Genomic DNA, 12,431 nt, shown 5'->3' on the forward strand with positions numbered 1-12,431 from the left:
CAGATTTGTCCTGACTGTGGGCCAGGCAGGAAAACTCTAGCTACATGAGAAAGTATGGGGAGCAAGCCAGTAAACAGTGTTCCTCCATGGCCCCTGCTTCAGGTTCTGCCTCCAGGTTCCTGCCCTGAGTTCTTCCCTTGACTTCTTTTGATGCTCTCTGTGACGAAGTAGGGTGAGGGAAAATAAACCGAACTTGCTTTTGGTCTGTGGTCTTTATCACAGCCCCAGAAACCCAACTAAGACACACAGCAGCAACTTGGTAATTGCCTGAAGATTTCACACCTGAATATGAGTATGCCCAGCTGGAGGCTTGAAGAGACCCTTCCAGAATAAGGATGCTATACAAGGACCCAGCAGAATGGGAAAAAAAAAAAAGTAGAGTAAGAAGTGGGTGGAGTAGATGGCAAACAGGGTGTAGTCAAACTGGGTGCAGGGACTGACATAAGGAATATGCCCGTGGCTCCATGACAGTGGAGACTGTGCCTGTCACTGGTCCATTTTTAGAGTCTGTACAGGTGCAGAAAGTGCTTAGGCAGAAAGAAATGGATGTGTGTGGTTGAGGATAAATCCCAGGAGGCGACCTTCTCTTCCTTACAGTCTGCTCACCATCCCCAAGGGATAGGATGTGGGGGAGAATTCCATTCCACACACACACTTTGAGTCTCTCAGGCTATGTGAGGATTTTTTTTTCTTTTGTATTTATGATAAAACCTCCAAATATGTATCCAAGTGGGATTACCAGGCTGGGTTGGATCCAAGAGACTTGGGTTACTAGAGCCATTTCTCATCATAAATCCCCAAACAAGTTGAGTTTTTCACTTCCTCTCCTAATCTACCATAGAGCACAGCCGAATGGCTTGAAGTCATCGACTTCTTGGCAGTGGCTCCCGTCCCGAGATGATGGAGCGATTCTTTTCCATATACATCATTATTATTTCTAGTATAAATATTTATCAAGCACTCACTGTGCAATAAAGAAGAGCTCCTGCTTGGTGGTCTCCCCAGCTGAACAAAACAAACAGAAGAAAGGAAGAGGTGGGAAGGGACCCATAGCTGGTGGGAAATAATAGGAGTAGACTCCCCTCCCCGGCCCCGTGATCCGCGTCCGACAGGCCTTAGATTTGATCGTCGTAGTTCAGATACTGAGCATCTAGTTGTATTTCCTTTGTGTATACTGTCCACAGCTTGCTAGGAGCTATGCGCCGTTCAATCTCTTCACCCACGCCAGCCCGCCGCGTGTTCGTTCACAGTCATCCTGTGAACCCGATGCTGTTGTTATCACCACTTACAGATGAAGAAATGGAGGCGCAAAGTAATCTGCCCAAAGTTGACAGGCATGGTGGCTCCCGAGGAGCATGCCCAACAGAAACTCCCTGCGTCAGAAATGTCCCCCAGCCGCCCTGCCCGCAGGGTTGGCCCGGGTTGCTGGAGGCTGAATGCAAAAGCCCACACTCTGCGTCACCACGTTATGGCTTTCTTTTCTTGGCGAAGGTCAGCAAACCACTTTGATGATGCTATTTCATTTTGTTGTTGTTGTTGTTGTTGTTGTTGTTGTTGTTGTTGTTGTTTACTCTCTGGCTAGTCAATGAGGCTACGGTCAAGATCCACCTCAAAAGAGAGTTTTCACACAATTAGTAGTGGATGAAGAGGTAAAAGGATGAGCCAGGCCTCGTTAGGTCACACATAGTTGGTAGGACAGTAACATGTTTGAAGTAAAAGGCAGTGTGGTACCAGCTTGGGAAAGTGACAGCTCAACACCTTCCCATGCTACCCTACCCCGCCAAGGCTCAACCACCTTCCCATGATGCCCTACCCCACCAAGGCTCAACCACCTTCCCCATGGTACCCTACCCTACCAAGGCTCAACCAACTTCCCATGCTGCCCTACCCTGCCAAGGCTCAACATCTTCCCATGGTGCCCTACCCCACCAAGAGTGGCATTTCCTTTTTCTCCCTGCCCCCTCTCAGACATCTCCATTTTACTTAATTTTTACGCCAAGCTCTCTTGGTCAATTTCCCTATCTTTCTATTAGAAGAGAGCCCCTCAGTGGAAAGATTGTTCTCAGGCAAGTAATTCCATCACAGCCCCAGGAATTCAAGTCTTCACACTATTGTTTTATTCTCCCCTATTGAAGATCGGATTCCTCCTTGGGTTGATGCTCTCCTAAAACTGTGTGCGGTTCCTTGTCCACATTCTACAGATTATTTTAACTCCTGTTTTTGTTTCCCCAGGGGGAACTCTAGAGTCTTGCTTTATGGCAGGACTGCTGGTCTCTCTCCCTGAAAGTGTTGGCCCTTTTAGGCTATCATACCCCTCACAAGACTCAATAATTAGTGGGCGACATTTTGCTGAATGAATGGTTATGGTCAGAGATTGGTAGTATTTGTCTTCACTGATAGTGCTCTGTAAGCAGACAGAACATTAGATTATATGAACAAGTACAATTTTATAATAACCCAGGAGAAGGGAAGAGCACAGTTGTCTGAAAAATGAGACTATTTCCTCACTTGCTGTACCCCAGAGAATGCAGTTTATTTAAAGAAAGTTGGATTGTAGGGAACTTCACAAAGAAAAGAACCAAATAGTCAAGACATTGCAATGTTCTACAAGTCTATGAGTTTTAAGAAGTATATATGGGGGCTGGAGAGGTGGCTCAGTGGTTAAGAACACTCACTGCTCTTTGTCGGGATCCTGGGTTCAGTTGCCAGCAAATAAGCCTGACTGCTCACAATCTCTTATAATCCCAGTTCTGGGGAATCCAATGCCATTATTGGGCCTTCAGGGGAATCTGCACACATGTGGTACACAAGACACTCAGGAACACACACGCACTGCGGGGAGGAGAAGCAGAGGGACTTGGAGATAGTCAAATGACCAAATACAAAATACCGTAACGGGAATTACCATAGCTTTGCCCTAAGCTTGGAGAAGTTCGTTCTACTTCTAGGGAGCGGTCATATGAGTGAAAAGATGCCTTTTCATGTCTTTTATGGCTCTTTGGATATGATTAATTAAATACCCTGAGTGTTTCATTAAAAGTATACATTCCTTTCAAATTAAAGCTTGCACAGACTTGTTATAAATGTATTCATTGGATGACTGAAGGAAGCATTGACATTCAAATGAATACTCTGGCAAATTTCAATTCCTGACATCATTGAAATGTCCCGAATATATTTTAACAGCGCCATGAATAATTGACAGTGATAATTGGTTTCTTCCTTACTATTTTTGACTTGCTGAATGCATTTATAAGGTATCCAACCATGTTAAATGCTCTATTCCATTTAAAAAAAAAAAAAGCCTCTGGCTAATACGGGAAAACAAAAGAACAGAGGATGAGGTTCTTGTCTGACTAATTCCGTGTCTTAGCAAGTCACAGGACACTTTTAAGCTCCCACTATGTACAAAGCTGGATGGGGCACACAGCAGACAAGAAAATAAACCGTGTGTCTACCCTCCAGAAGCTCCGAGGGCCAGAGGAGAGACATATGCACAACACAGCTCTAATGTAAGACAGACTCTGGTAAGTAAGTGCTAAAATAATAAAGGTACAGAGTGCTCGGGGAATAGGAGGCACGGAGGGATTAGGTCTGATGGGAAAGGGACCGAGAAGGGTTTCTTGGAGGAGGAAGGATTTGAGCTTGGCCTTGAGAGACGGCTGGGAATTCAGGAGGCGGCTCTGGGGTGAAGAGGAAGGATCGGGCCTGTGTGGTCTCTGGTCTGCTGGGTTGTGCTCGAGAGAGTGTTTGTCTGGGTAATTTTGAACTGTCACGTGCAAGAGACATGTCACGCAGAAACTACACAGATCGACTTGAAATCGATCTGAAAACACAGCTATGTGACTTCACAGAGAGGGACCGTATCAGGCCCGGGGTGAGGGCAAGGAACGTGACAGGTATAATTAGACATTGAGCAGATCCAGCAATTTTTTTTTTTTATTAGTATGCTCGTCCCCTGTACATTGACTGGTGGCCTTAAAAGGAACCTTGGGGTGATGTTTATTCCTCCTGACCTCCTGTTCCCTTTCTCTCGGCCCTACAATAGGAGCTCTTTAAATGCTAAAACTACAACCTCCTTAGGGCTCTCTGAGACCGGCACTAACTAACGAAACCCAGCAGTGGCATCCTCTGGTATCCCCTGTCCTCTTGTGGGGAAACTGAGGCAGGGGTTTGGTGGGTCTTTGAATGATCTTTTCATTTTGTCCTCATCATCATGAGATTCTTCTGCTTGGGGTGACCGTGGTTCCTACCGACATGACGTAAGAAACTTCATTTCTATTTGGCTACCTGTTAGAAGTCCAAAGACAGAGAATGTTAAAGCTAGGAGGGATACTAGGAAGATCTAGCCTGGCCGACACCGCCAACTTTTAACCTGGAAGTGAGAGTTATACAAGCAGTTTACCTGAGACAGAATTAGGACACAGTCTCATGGGTTCCTGACTTTTAGACCCTTCCTTTCTTGTGCCATGCTTTATTATCAGCAGTGTGTGTGTGTGTGTGTGTGTGTGTGTGTGTGTGTGTGTGTGTGTGTGTGTGTGTGTGTGTGTGTTTCTAGGATTCAGGCTTAAAGCATTCAGCAGAATCATAAGGAATCATGTATGCTAAGCCAGAGAAATAAAATGCATAGCATCAAAACCCTCCCACTTGGAAAAAAACATTAGAATCCTGGAAATTTCTTGAAATACAAGGGAGCCCAGCCCCAGGACCGGCAGTGTAAACACTGTGGCTAATTTGTTGAAGTGAGATGCCATTGATGATTCTCCCTGCCTTGAGAGATGACAGGGCCCCTGGGCGGAACAAAGCAGAATTCTGGCTGCAGCAGATCGCTGGCTGCGGGCAGTCTGCAGAGAGTGATCAGGAGAACACCAGACATGGTCCTGAGACAGATCATCTTTCTTAAAGAGGAGTTTAAAAAAAAAAATAAAAAGGAAGAAAAAGAGAACTCAAAAGGAATTCCCCTCCCCTGGAGCTTGCCTCGAAGAGGGCAATCATTTCTCTGGCTCCACTCCTGCCCACAGACTCTTGGACATAACCCGGGGAGCAGAGCTTGGCAACGCTCGTCCATCATTCTTACAGAAGCAGCTCTGAGACCAGTGGACGTGGCTAAGGCAGAGAGCAAGCCAAGGGCTTGATACGCGCTTGAGCTATCATGTTAGACATGATTAACTTTCAACAGCCTTGCCTCCCAGTCACTCGTGATTTCAAAAAGCTTATTCATATTACCAAAAATGGTACTCTTCAGCACCTTTTTTTTTTTTTTTTTTAAATCAAAGAAAAGTGACTACAAGCTGTTCTGCCAAATGGGCTCCCTGGCCTTCGAAAGTGTATCGTTCCAACTGGGTTTGATCTGGGGCTTGCGTTTCTTGTTCCTTCCATTGGTTTAAAGACGATTTAGAAAATCGGGATAATTTATTTGCATGGAGTATTTTTAAAATATGCTTTTAAGTTCTTATTTCCATTCATTCACAGAAAACTTCTACCCTATATTTATTACAGTTCTCAAGAAGAGCAAAAAAGCTAACGTTACATCAGAAAGTAGCTAACTCCGCCGTCCTTCCTCCTGCTCCGGCTACAACCGGAACATTCCGGATTACCAGACCGCGGTGGCTCACCCTGGGGTGGAGGTGACTGGCTCAGCCAGGACTCACTTCCTCTCTTGCTCATTTTCAGGACATGACTATTTTGTCTTCATAAGAATGGCATCTTAAATGATATTTCCTTTAGGAAGTAAGACTCACTTTGGGCTTTTTAGAGTACTTACCTTCAAGGCAAAAAAAAAAAAAAAAAAATCGAACTACCAAAAACCAACCTTCGTGCTGGTTTTAATGGAAGATAGAAGTTTCTTTCTATTTTGAATTCCAGATAGGAGAGCAATCACTATGGTGAACTTTATTTGAAATGCTATTAGTTAATTTTTTAAAAATAATTTTTATTTTATGTGTTATTATATTGGTGTTTTGCATATATTCCAGATCTTGGAATTACAGACAGCTGTGAGCTGCTACGTGGGCTCTGAGAACCAAACCCTGGTCCTCTAGAAGAGCAGTCAGGGCATGTAACCACTGAGCCACCTCCCCCCCCAGCCCCTTATTAGTTTATTTTTTAAGTATTCTAATTCTAGATAGCTAACAACATGGACTCTAGGTGGTGGTTGGAGGCTGCAAACAAGTCTCTGTTTCCCGGGGATCTGTGCACGGGCAGTGAGATTTCATTTTTGCTCAGTGGATGTGTTCAAGTTGTCTTTGTCTGTCTCATTCTGGGGTGAGGGGCAGACTAGGACTCGCCCAAAGGGACAAGTGAAACTGCTGTAACACAAGCAAGCATCTTCTTGCATCTCATTGGCCAGAGCAGGTCACATGGTGGGGTAACGCCTTTGCCTGCCCTGTGAAAAGATACCTCTGACTTCAGTGATAAGGGGTGTGGAGTACGGACTGAAAATCCTCCCCTGCTCCATGGCTGGGCTCAAACTAAGGGTCTCACACATGCTAGGCAAGCACTCTGTGTTCTATGTCCAGTTTTCCAAAAGCCTTTCTTTTCTCTCATGAACTTTTTCATTTTAATTAAAATAGAATGACATCACTTCCCCCTTCCCTTTCTTCCCTCCAACCCTGTTCATGCCTTTCCCTCACCCACTCTGTCTCTCAAATTGACGGCCTCTTTTTCTTCTGATTATTACTTTTACATATATATGTTATGTTGTTATATGCATATACAGGTAACAATACACATTATATACATGCGCGTGCTCACGCACACGTACAACTATACTGTGCTGGGTCTGTTTCGTGTTCCCAGGGTGTTTGATTTCAGGGCTGACCACTTGGTGTTGGATAGTGAGAGAACTGAGACTACTTCCACCGAATCTGCTTCTGTGGGGATTTAAAAATGGAAGGAAAACACTGCTTTCTCTAGAATTTCTACACTACACAGATTTTTCAACCAAGAAGAAGACAAAGGCTTGATAAAAGTGTAGCTTTATAGAAAGCTTTCATTTTCTTGCTATTTTCCAATAAAGATTATAGTGTCTAGAGAGTTGATAAATGTGGGTGATAAATAAGTACTGTTTACTAAGAAACCACCCCTTTTGTGACATTAGGTTGTGCATTCATTAGTGGCACAGCTATTGTTTCTGTGTGTCAGAAACTAGTTTAAAGTGTGTGGGATATATAGAGAGATATAGATATATAGATATAGATATATGTGTGTGTGTATGTATTAGTGAATAAGAAGAAAAATGGTTGCCTTTGTAGAAGCTACATTGTATATATATATATATATATATATATATATATATATATATATATATATATATACATATATATATCCTATAAATTGTATATATATCTATATATCCTATAAATTGTATAAATATATATGTATCCTATAAATATATATGGACAGCCCAAATTGGACTCAATGGGTTTATTTATTTATTTATTATTTATAAAAGGGATGCAGCTTATAGCTCTTTCCTGCCTAATCCCCATAGCCTTCCCTTCTAGTTCATGTCCATTCTTTATGTCAGCCGCTGATCTTCGGAAACATTCTCTCCCAGGGACTCACTCTCAAAGGCTACCCTGGGCTGGGACTCAGGTTGGCGATTTTCACTGGCCTTCGTGTCCTCCATTATGATCTCTCCAGACTCACTCTCAGTCCTGTAGTAGCCTGCTTTCTGGAGGCCCTTCTCCTGTCCCACCTCCATTGTCTGAGAATCCACTGCTTGAGGCAAAGCCCAGTCCTCTAGCTCCTTCTCATGCCCGCCCCCCCCCCCCCCAGCCTTTCCATTTCTTTCTGTCACTCACTGATCTGCAGAAGTGCTCTCTATCAGGGACTCTACAGCCACCACACTTGCCTAGGATCCAGAGAGGGTCACAGCAACTAAAAACAAAACAAAACAAAACAAAACAAAACAAAACAAAACAAAACAAAACAAAACAAAACAAAAGAACAGAACACTCACTCATCAAAGACAAGACCAAATATCAACACCAAGAACCTCAAACATCCTAACTCCCAGATGCCTAGATCCCAGTGCAAAAACACAAACATGAGTAACCAAGTCAATCTGCCTCCTCCAGAAGCCAGGAACCCTGCCTGGTGCAGGAAGCCCCCGAGAAATGCAATATAGCTAAAGCATAAGACAAGGACTTTGAAATAGCCACTGTGAATCTGTTCGAGAACCTTAAAGAGGATATGGGTAAATGCTGTAAAAACACAAACAGTTGAATGAAATGACGAAAACAATTCAAGAATGAGGGTAGAATTTATCCAAGAAATAGAACAGCACACACATACACACCCACACCCACACGAAATAAAAACTGAAATAAAACTGGAAATGAAACACTGAGGCTGTCGAATGAAAACATCACAGGTAACTCTCACCAACGGGACAGGACGCGGGTGCTGGAGACAAGAGAGAAGAAATGGGCACCTCTGTCAAAGAAAACGTTCAGTTTTTAAAGAACCGGGCACAAAACATCCAGAACATTGGGGACACTATGAAAAGACCAAATCCATAAATAATTGGGACAGAGGCAGGAGAAGAGATCCAGGTCAAAGGCACAGAAAATATTTTTAATAAAATCATATAAGAAAATTTCCCCTAATCTAAAAAAGGCAGTGCCAATCAAGGTACAAGAAACATACAGAATACCAAACATACAGGACTAGGAAAGGAATTCTCCACAACCTATAATAATAAAAATCACTAAGTGTACAGAAAAAATAACGGATATTAAAACTGCAAGGGGAAAAGACCAAATAACATGTAAAGGCAGACTCAGAATAGCACCTGACTTCTCAGTGGAGATTCTGAAAGCCAGGGGAGCCTGGACTGATGTTCTGCTAATTCTAAGAGACCACAGATGCCAGCCCAACACTATATCGTGCAAAGTTGGCCAAGAATCCAAGACTAGATAAGTCATGGACTTAGGGAAAACATCCAACTATTGCTCTGCTAAAGAAAGAGCCTTCACATGACTTCCTATTATATCTATGGATCAGGACCTCTCTCAGTTCTCATCCATGGGGCTTCTTTTCAAAATGGGTGGGAATGAACACAGAGACCCACAGCTGGGCAGTGTGCAGAGAGAGAAAGAGACTTTGAAGCTCTCAGTCCTAAATGGGATATCTTCAAATCCCTCTACTGATGGCTTAGGAAGCTAAGTGAAAATGGAGGAGGAGAGACTGTAAGAACCAGGGGGGGATGGACAACTCCAAGGAAACAGTGTCCTCCAGACAGAACAGGACAGACATGCAAACTCACAGAGACCATGGCAGCATACACAAGTCCTGCCCAGGTTCAAGCCAGATAGAGTCCCAGGACAGAGAGGAGGCAGTAGATACAGGCTCCTGCTCCTAACCAAGAAGCTATCTGCAATTGATAACTTCTGGCAAAAGAAAAACTGGGGTTTCCCCTACGGAGTCTCACAGGATATATTAACCACACTTCAGGGCAGGCCCAGTGCCCAGAAGTAGTTGGCCAACACCAAAAGACCTCAATAGAATTTTTGTAGACATTTTGTCTCATTTTGCTTTACTTCGGTATTTTTTTCTTATTGGTTTTTTGCTTGTTTATTTTGATTTCCATTTTTGTGGTGTGTGTGTGTGTGTGTGTGTGTGTGTGTGTGTGTGTGTGTGTGCCTTGTTTTTCTTCATTTTGTTTGTTTTAGAGAGAGGGAGCACATAAAGTTGGGTGGGGATGGAGATGTGGAGGACAGGAGGAATGGGGGGAGGAGAAAACATGATCAAAATGGATTGCATGAAATTTGTTCTTCAATAAAAAGGGACATGAATTTGAGGGGTGAGAGGGAGCTGGGAAGAGTGAGGGGCAAGAGTGGACGAATGTAGGTGATCAAAATACATTGTATGCATATACGAAATTCTCAAAGAGTTATTATAAATATTCTATTAAACCATATTAGGTGGTAAACTCATCAGAGAGCTTAAGCATTTTGAAAGTTTATGATTTTCTAATTAAATTATCAATGGCAGTTAAACTTTTAAATAGTCAAATGCACATAGGCTTCATCAATAACCCCTTTCTCTTCACATATTATACTTTTCCTTTGAATATTTCATGTTTTCCCACGATCATAAACACCATCTGTGCCAACCCATTTTTAATGGCTATCCTGAAAGAGCAGAGGCGGGTTAACTTTCTAAGTAGAGAAGGTTTTCAGCTTGTCGTTCCAGGGATTCAGTGTTCCAAGAAGCACAGCACAAGCAAGAAACCTTGAGCAGATAGCAGAGCATGTATGGGGTGTGTGGGGGGGTGCCGCGCACCATCCCAATTCAAAGCAGGAAGCCAGAGACAGTGGCTCCAAGTGCTCACCAACCTTGATGTGCTCCTCCTCCTGGCGTCCGGTGTTTCTGAGCACAGCACCTCTCAGAATCTAAGGACCTCACACCAGGACCCGCTTCTGTAAGGCTCGCCACACCTGTGGTGGTTTGAATGAGCAATGCGCCTCGCCTCCATAGGCTGGCTCATGAGCAAAGCACCTCCCTAGGCTCGTGGCTTTAAGCTTGGTCTCCCAGTGGGAATGCTATGTGGGAGGTTATCCAGCCTTTAGGAGGCGGAGCCTCTGCTGGAGGAGGTGCATCTCTGGGAGGTGTCCTTTGGGGTTTTGTAGCCTTACCTGGCTTCCTTTGCTCATTTTCTGCTTCCCGTGATGGACTTTATCCCTCTGGGACTGTGAGCCAAAAATAAACCTTTCCTTCTCTGAGTTGCTTTTGGTTGTGGTGTTTTATTACAGCCATGGGAAAAATGACTAAAGGCGGCCTCCATCGCCACACTGAGGACTAAGCTTGCAATAAACACGTAAACTGGGGAGAGGAGGCGCGGAACACTGTTGTGGGAGTTTATTTTATTTTTACAGTTACTTATGCTGCAGCATATTACTTGTGTAATTAATGTGTAAAGGTGTGTTAATGTTTGTTTAGTCTGTATTTGTTTAACTGTGTAAGGATGTGTGTTTGATTATGTAAAGATGTGTTGTATCTGTTCCACCTTGCCTGCCTAGGGCACCTGATTGGTCTAATAAAGAGCTAAACAGCCAATAGCTAGGCAGGAGAGGGACTGGAGGGCACAGAGAAGTGTAGGCTTGAGAGGTACAAGAGAAGGAGGAGAAAATGAAGGACACACCAGCGCAGGAAGCCAGGCAGTCCGCCAGCCAGCCATAGAGAAACAATGAAATTAAGATATACAGAAGTAAGAAAGGTAACAGGCCCCGAGGTATAAGGTAGATAAAGAGAAACAAGTTAATTTAAATTAAAGAAAAAAGAGCTAACCAGAAATGAGCCTAAGCTAGCCTGAGCATTCAAACAAAACTAATAAGTCTCTGTGTCGTGATTTGAGAGCTGGTTGGTGGCCCAAAAGAAAAAGCCTGGCAGTACAGGACACTCAAACCATAATTAAAGAATAGCACCATCTATATGCTAAGGACTTCCGACTCTGTATTGGCCCCAGATTCCATTGGCCTCCAGACAGGTCTCCAGGGGTGTCTGAGGACAATTTTCTCCTTGGCATGTCTGAAATGGAGCTCTGACATAATCCTCTCCTACCCCGCCTCTATCTCAGTTTTCCTCATCTTAGGAAACCACAGAACCCATGCATCCTTTTCCAGCACCTGTAGCTGCATGGGCAGACACATCTTGGTCCTCTCACCTCTCACCATCACCATGGTTACCTGAGTCTCATTATCTCCGGAAAGAATGACTGTTAGGGCCACCATCTGGTTTCTCTGTTCTGTAATCAATTTTCCAGGCTTTGATCAGTTATCTTAATAACACAAATTACATCGTGGCGTTCTTTTCCCACACCTTACCCAGTAATGAAGATGAATCCAAACTCCTTAGCTTAGTGAAGTCTGGATGCCCCAGCACAACTCAGCCCCTGTATATGTCCTCACCCTCTTGAATCCCTCTCTCACACGTATATTCTATTATACCATGCTTGTCCCCGAGCCAGAGATTTTTTTTCCCTTGCCATTATGTTTGCCCAGATAACATTTCTTCCCACACAGTTTCACATGGTTGGTTCCCCCAAAATGATCCATGTCTTAACTCCAATGGCTGCTCTTCGGGTAGGTTTTCGCTAACCACTGAGCTATCTCTACTGTGTCACTCTCCTATTTCTTCCTGTTGGGTCCAGTGGCTTTGCTAAATCCACTAGTCTGCTTAAGTAACGTCTCTTTTTCCCTTTTGGAATGTAAGCCTCTCACCAACACAGCTTGGCCATTACAGTCACAGCCTGACATACAGCAGTGTTCAAAGCGTATTCAATAAAGAAAGGATGGCTGGGCTCAGGCGGAAGGAAGGCGCCACCAAAGTGGGTGTTTGTGGAGGTCAGAATTTGTGGCTTCGTGGTGAAATGGGCGTGGACAAGAAATGGGAAGTGAGAGAAGCAGGCTTTCCTGACGAACACG

The sequence above is a fragment of the Peromyscus maniculatus genome, chromosome 18 (genome assembly GCF_049852395.1).
Source record: "Peromyscus maniculatus bairdii isolate BWxNUB_F1_BW_parent chromosome 18, HU_Pman_BW_mat_3.1, whole genome shotgun sequence".
In the NCBI taxonomy this organism is placed as follows: Eukaryota; Metazoa; Chordata; class Mammalia; order Rodentia; family Cricetidae; genus Peromyscus; species Peromyscus maniculatus.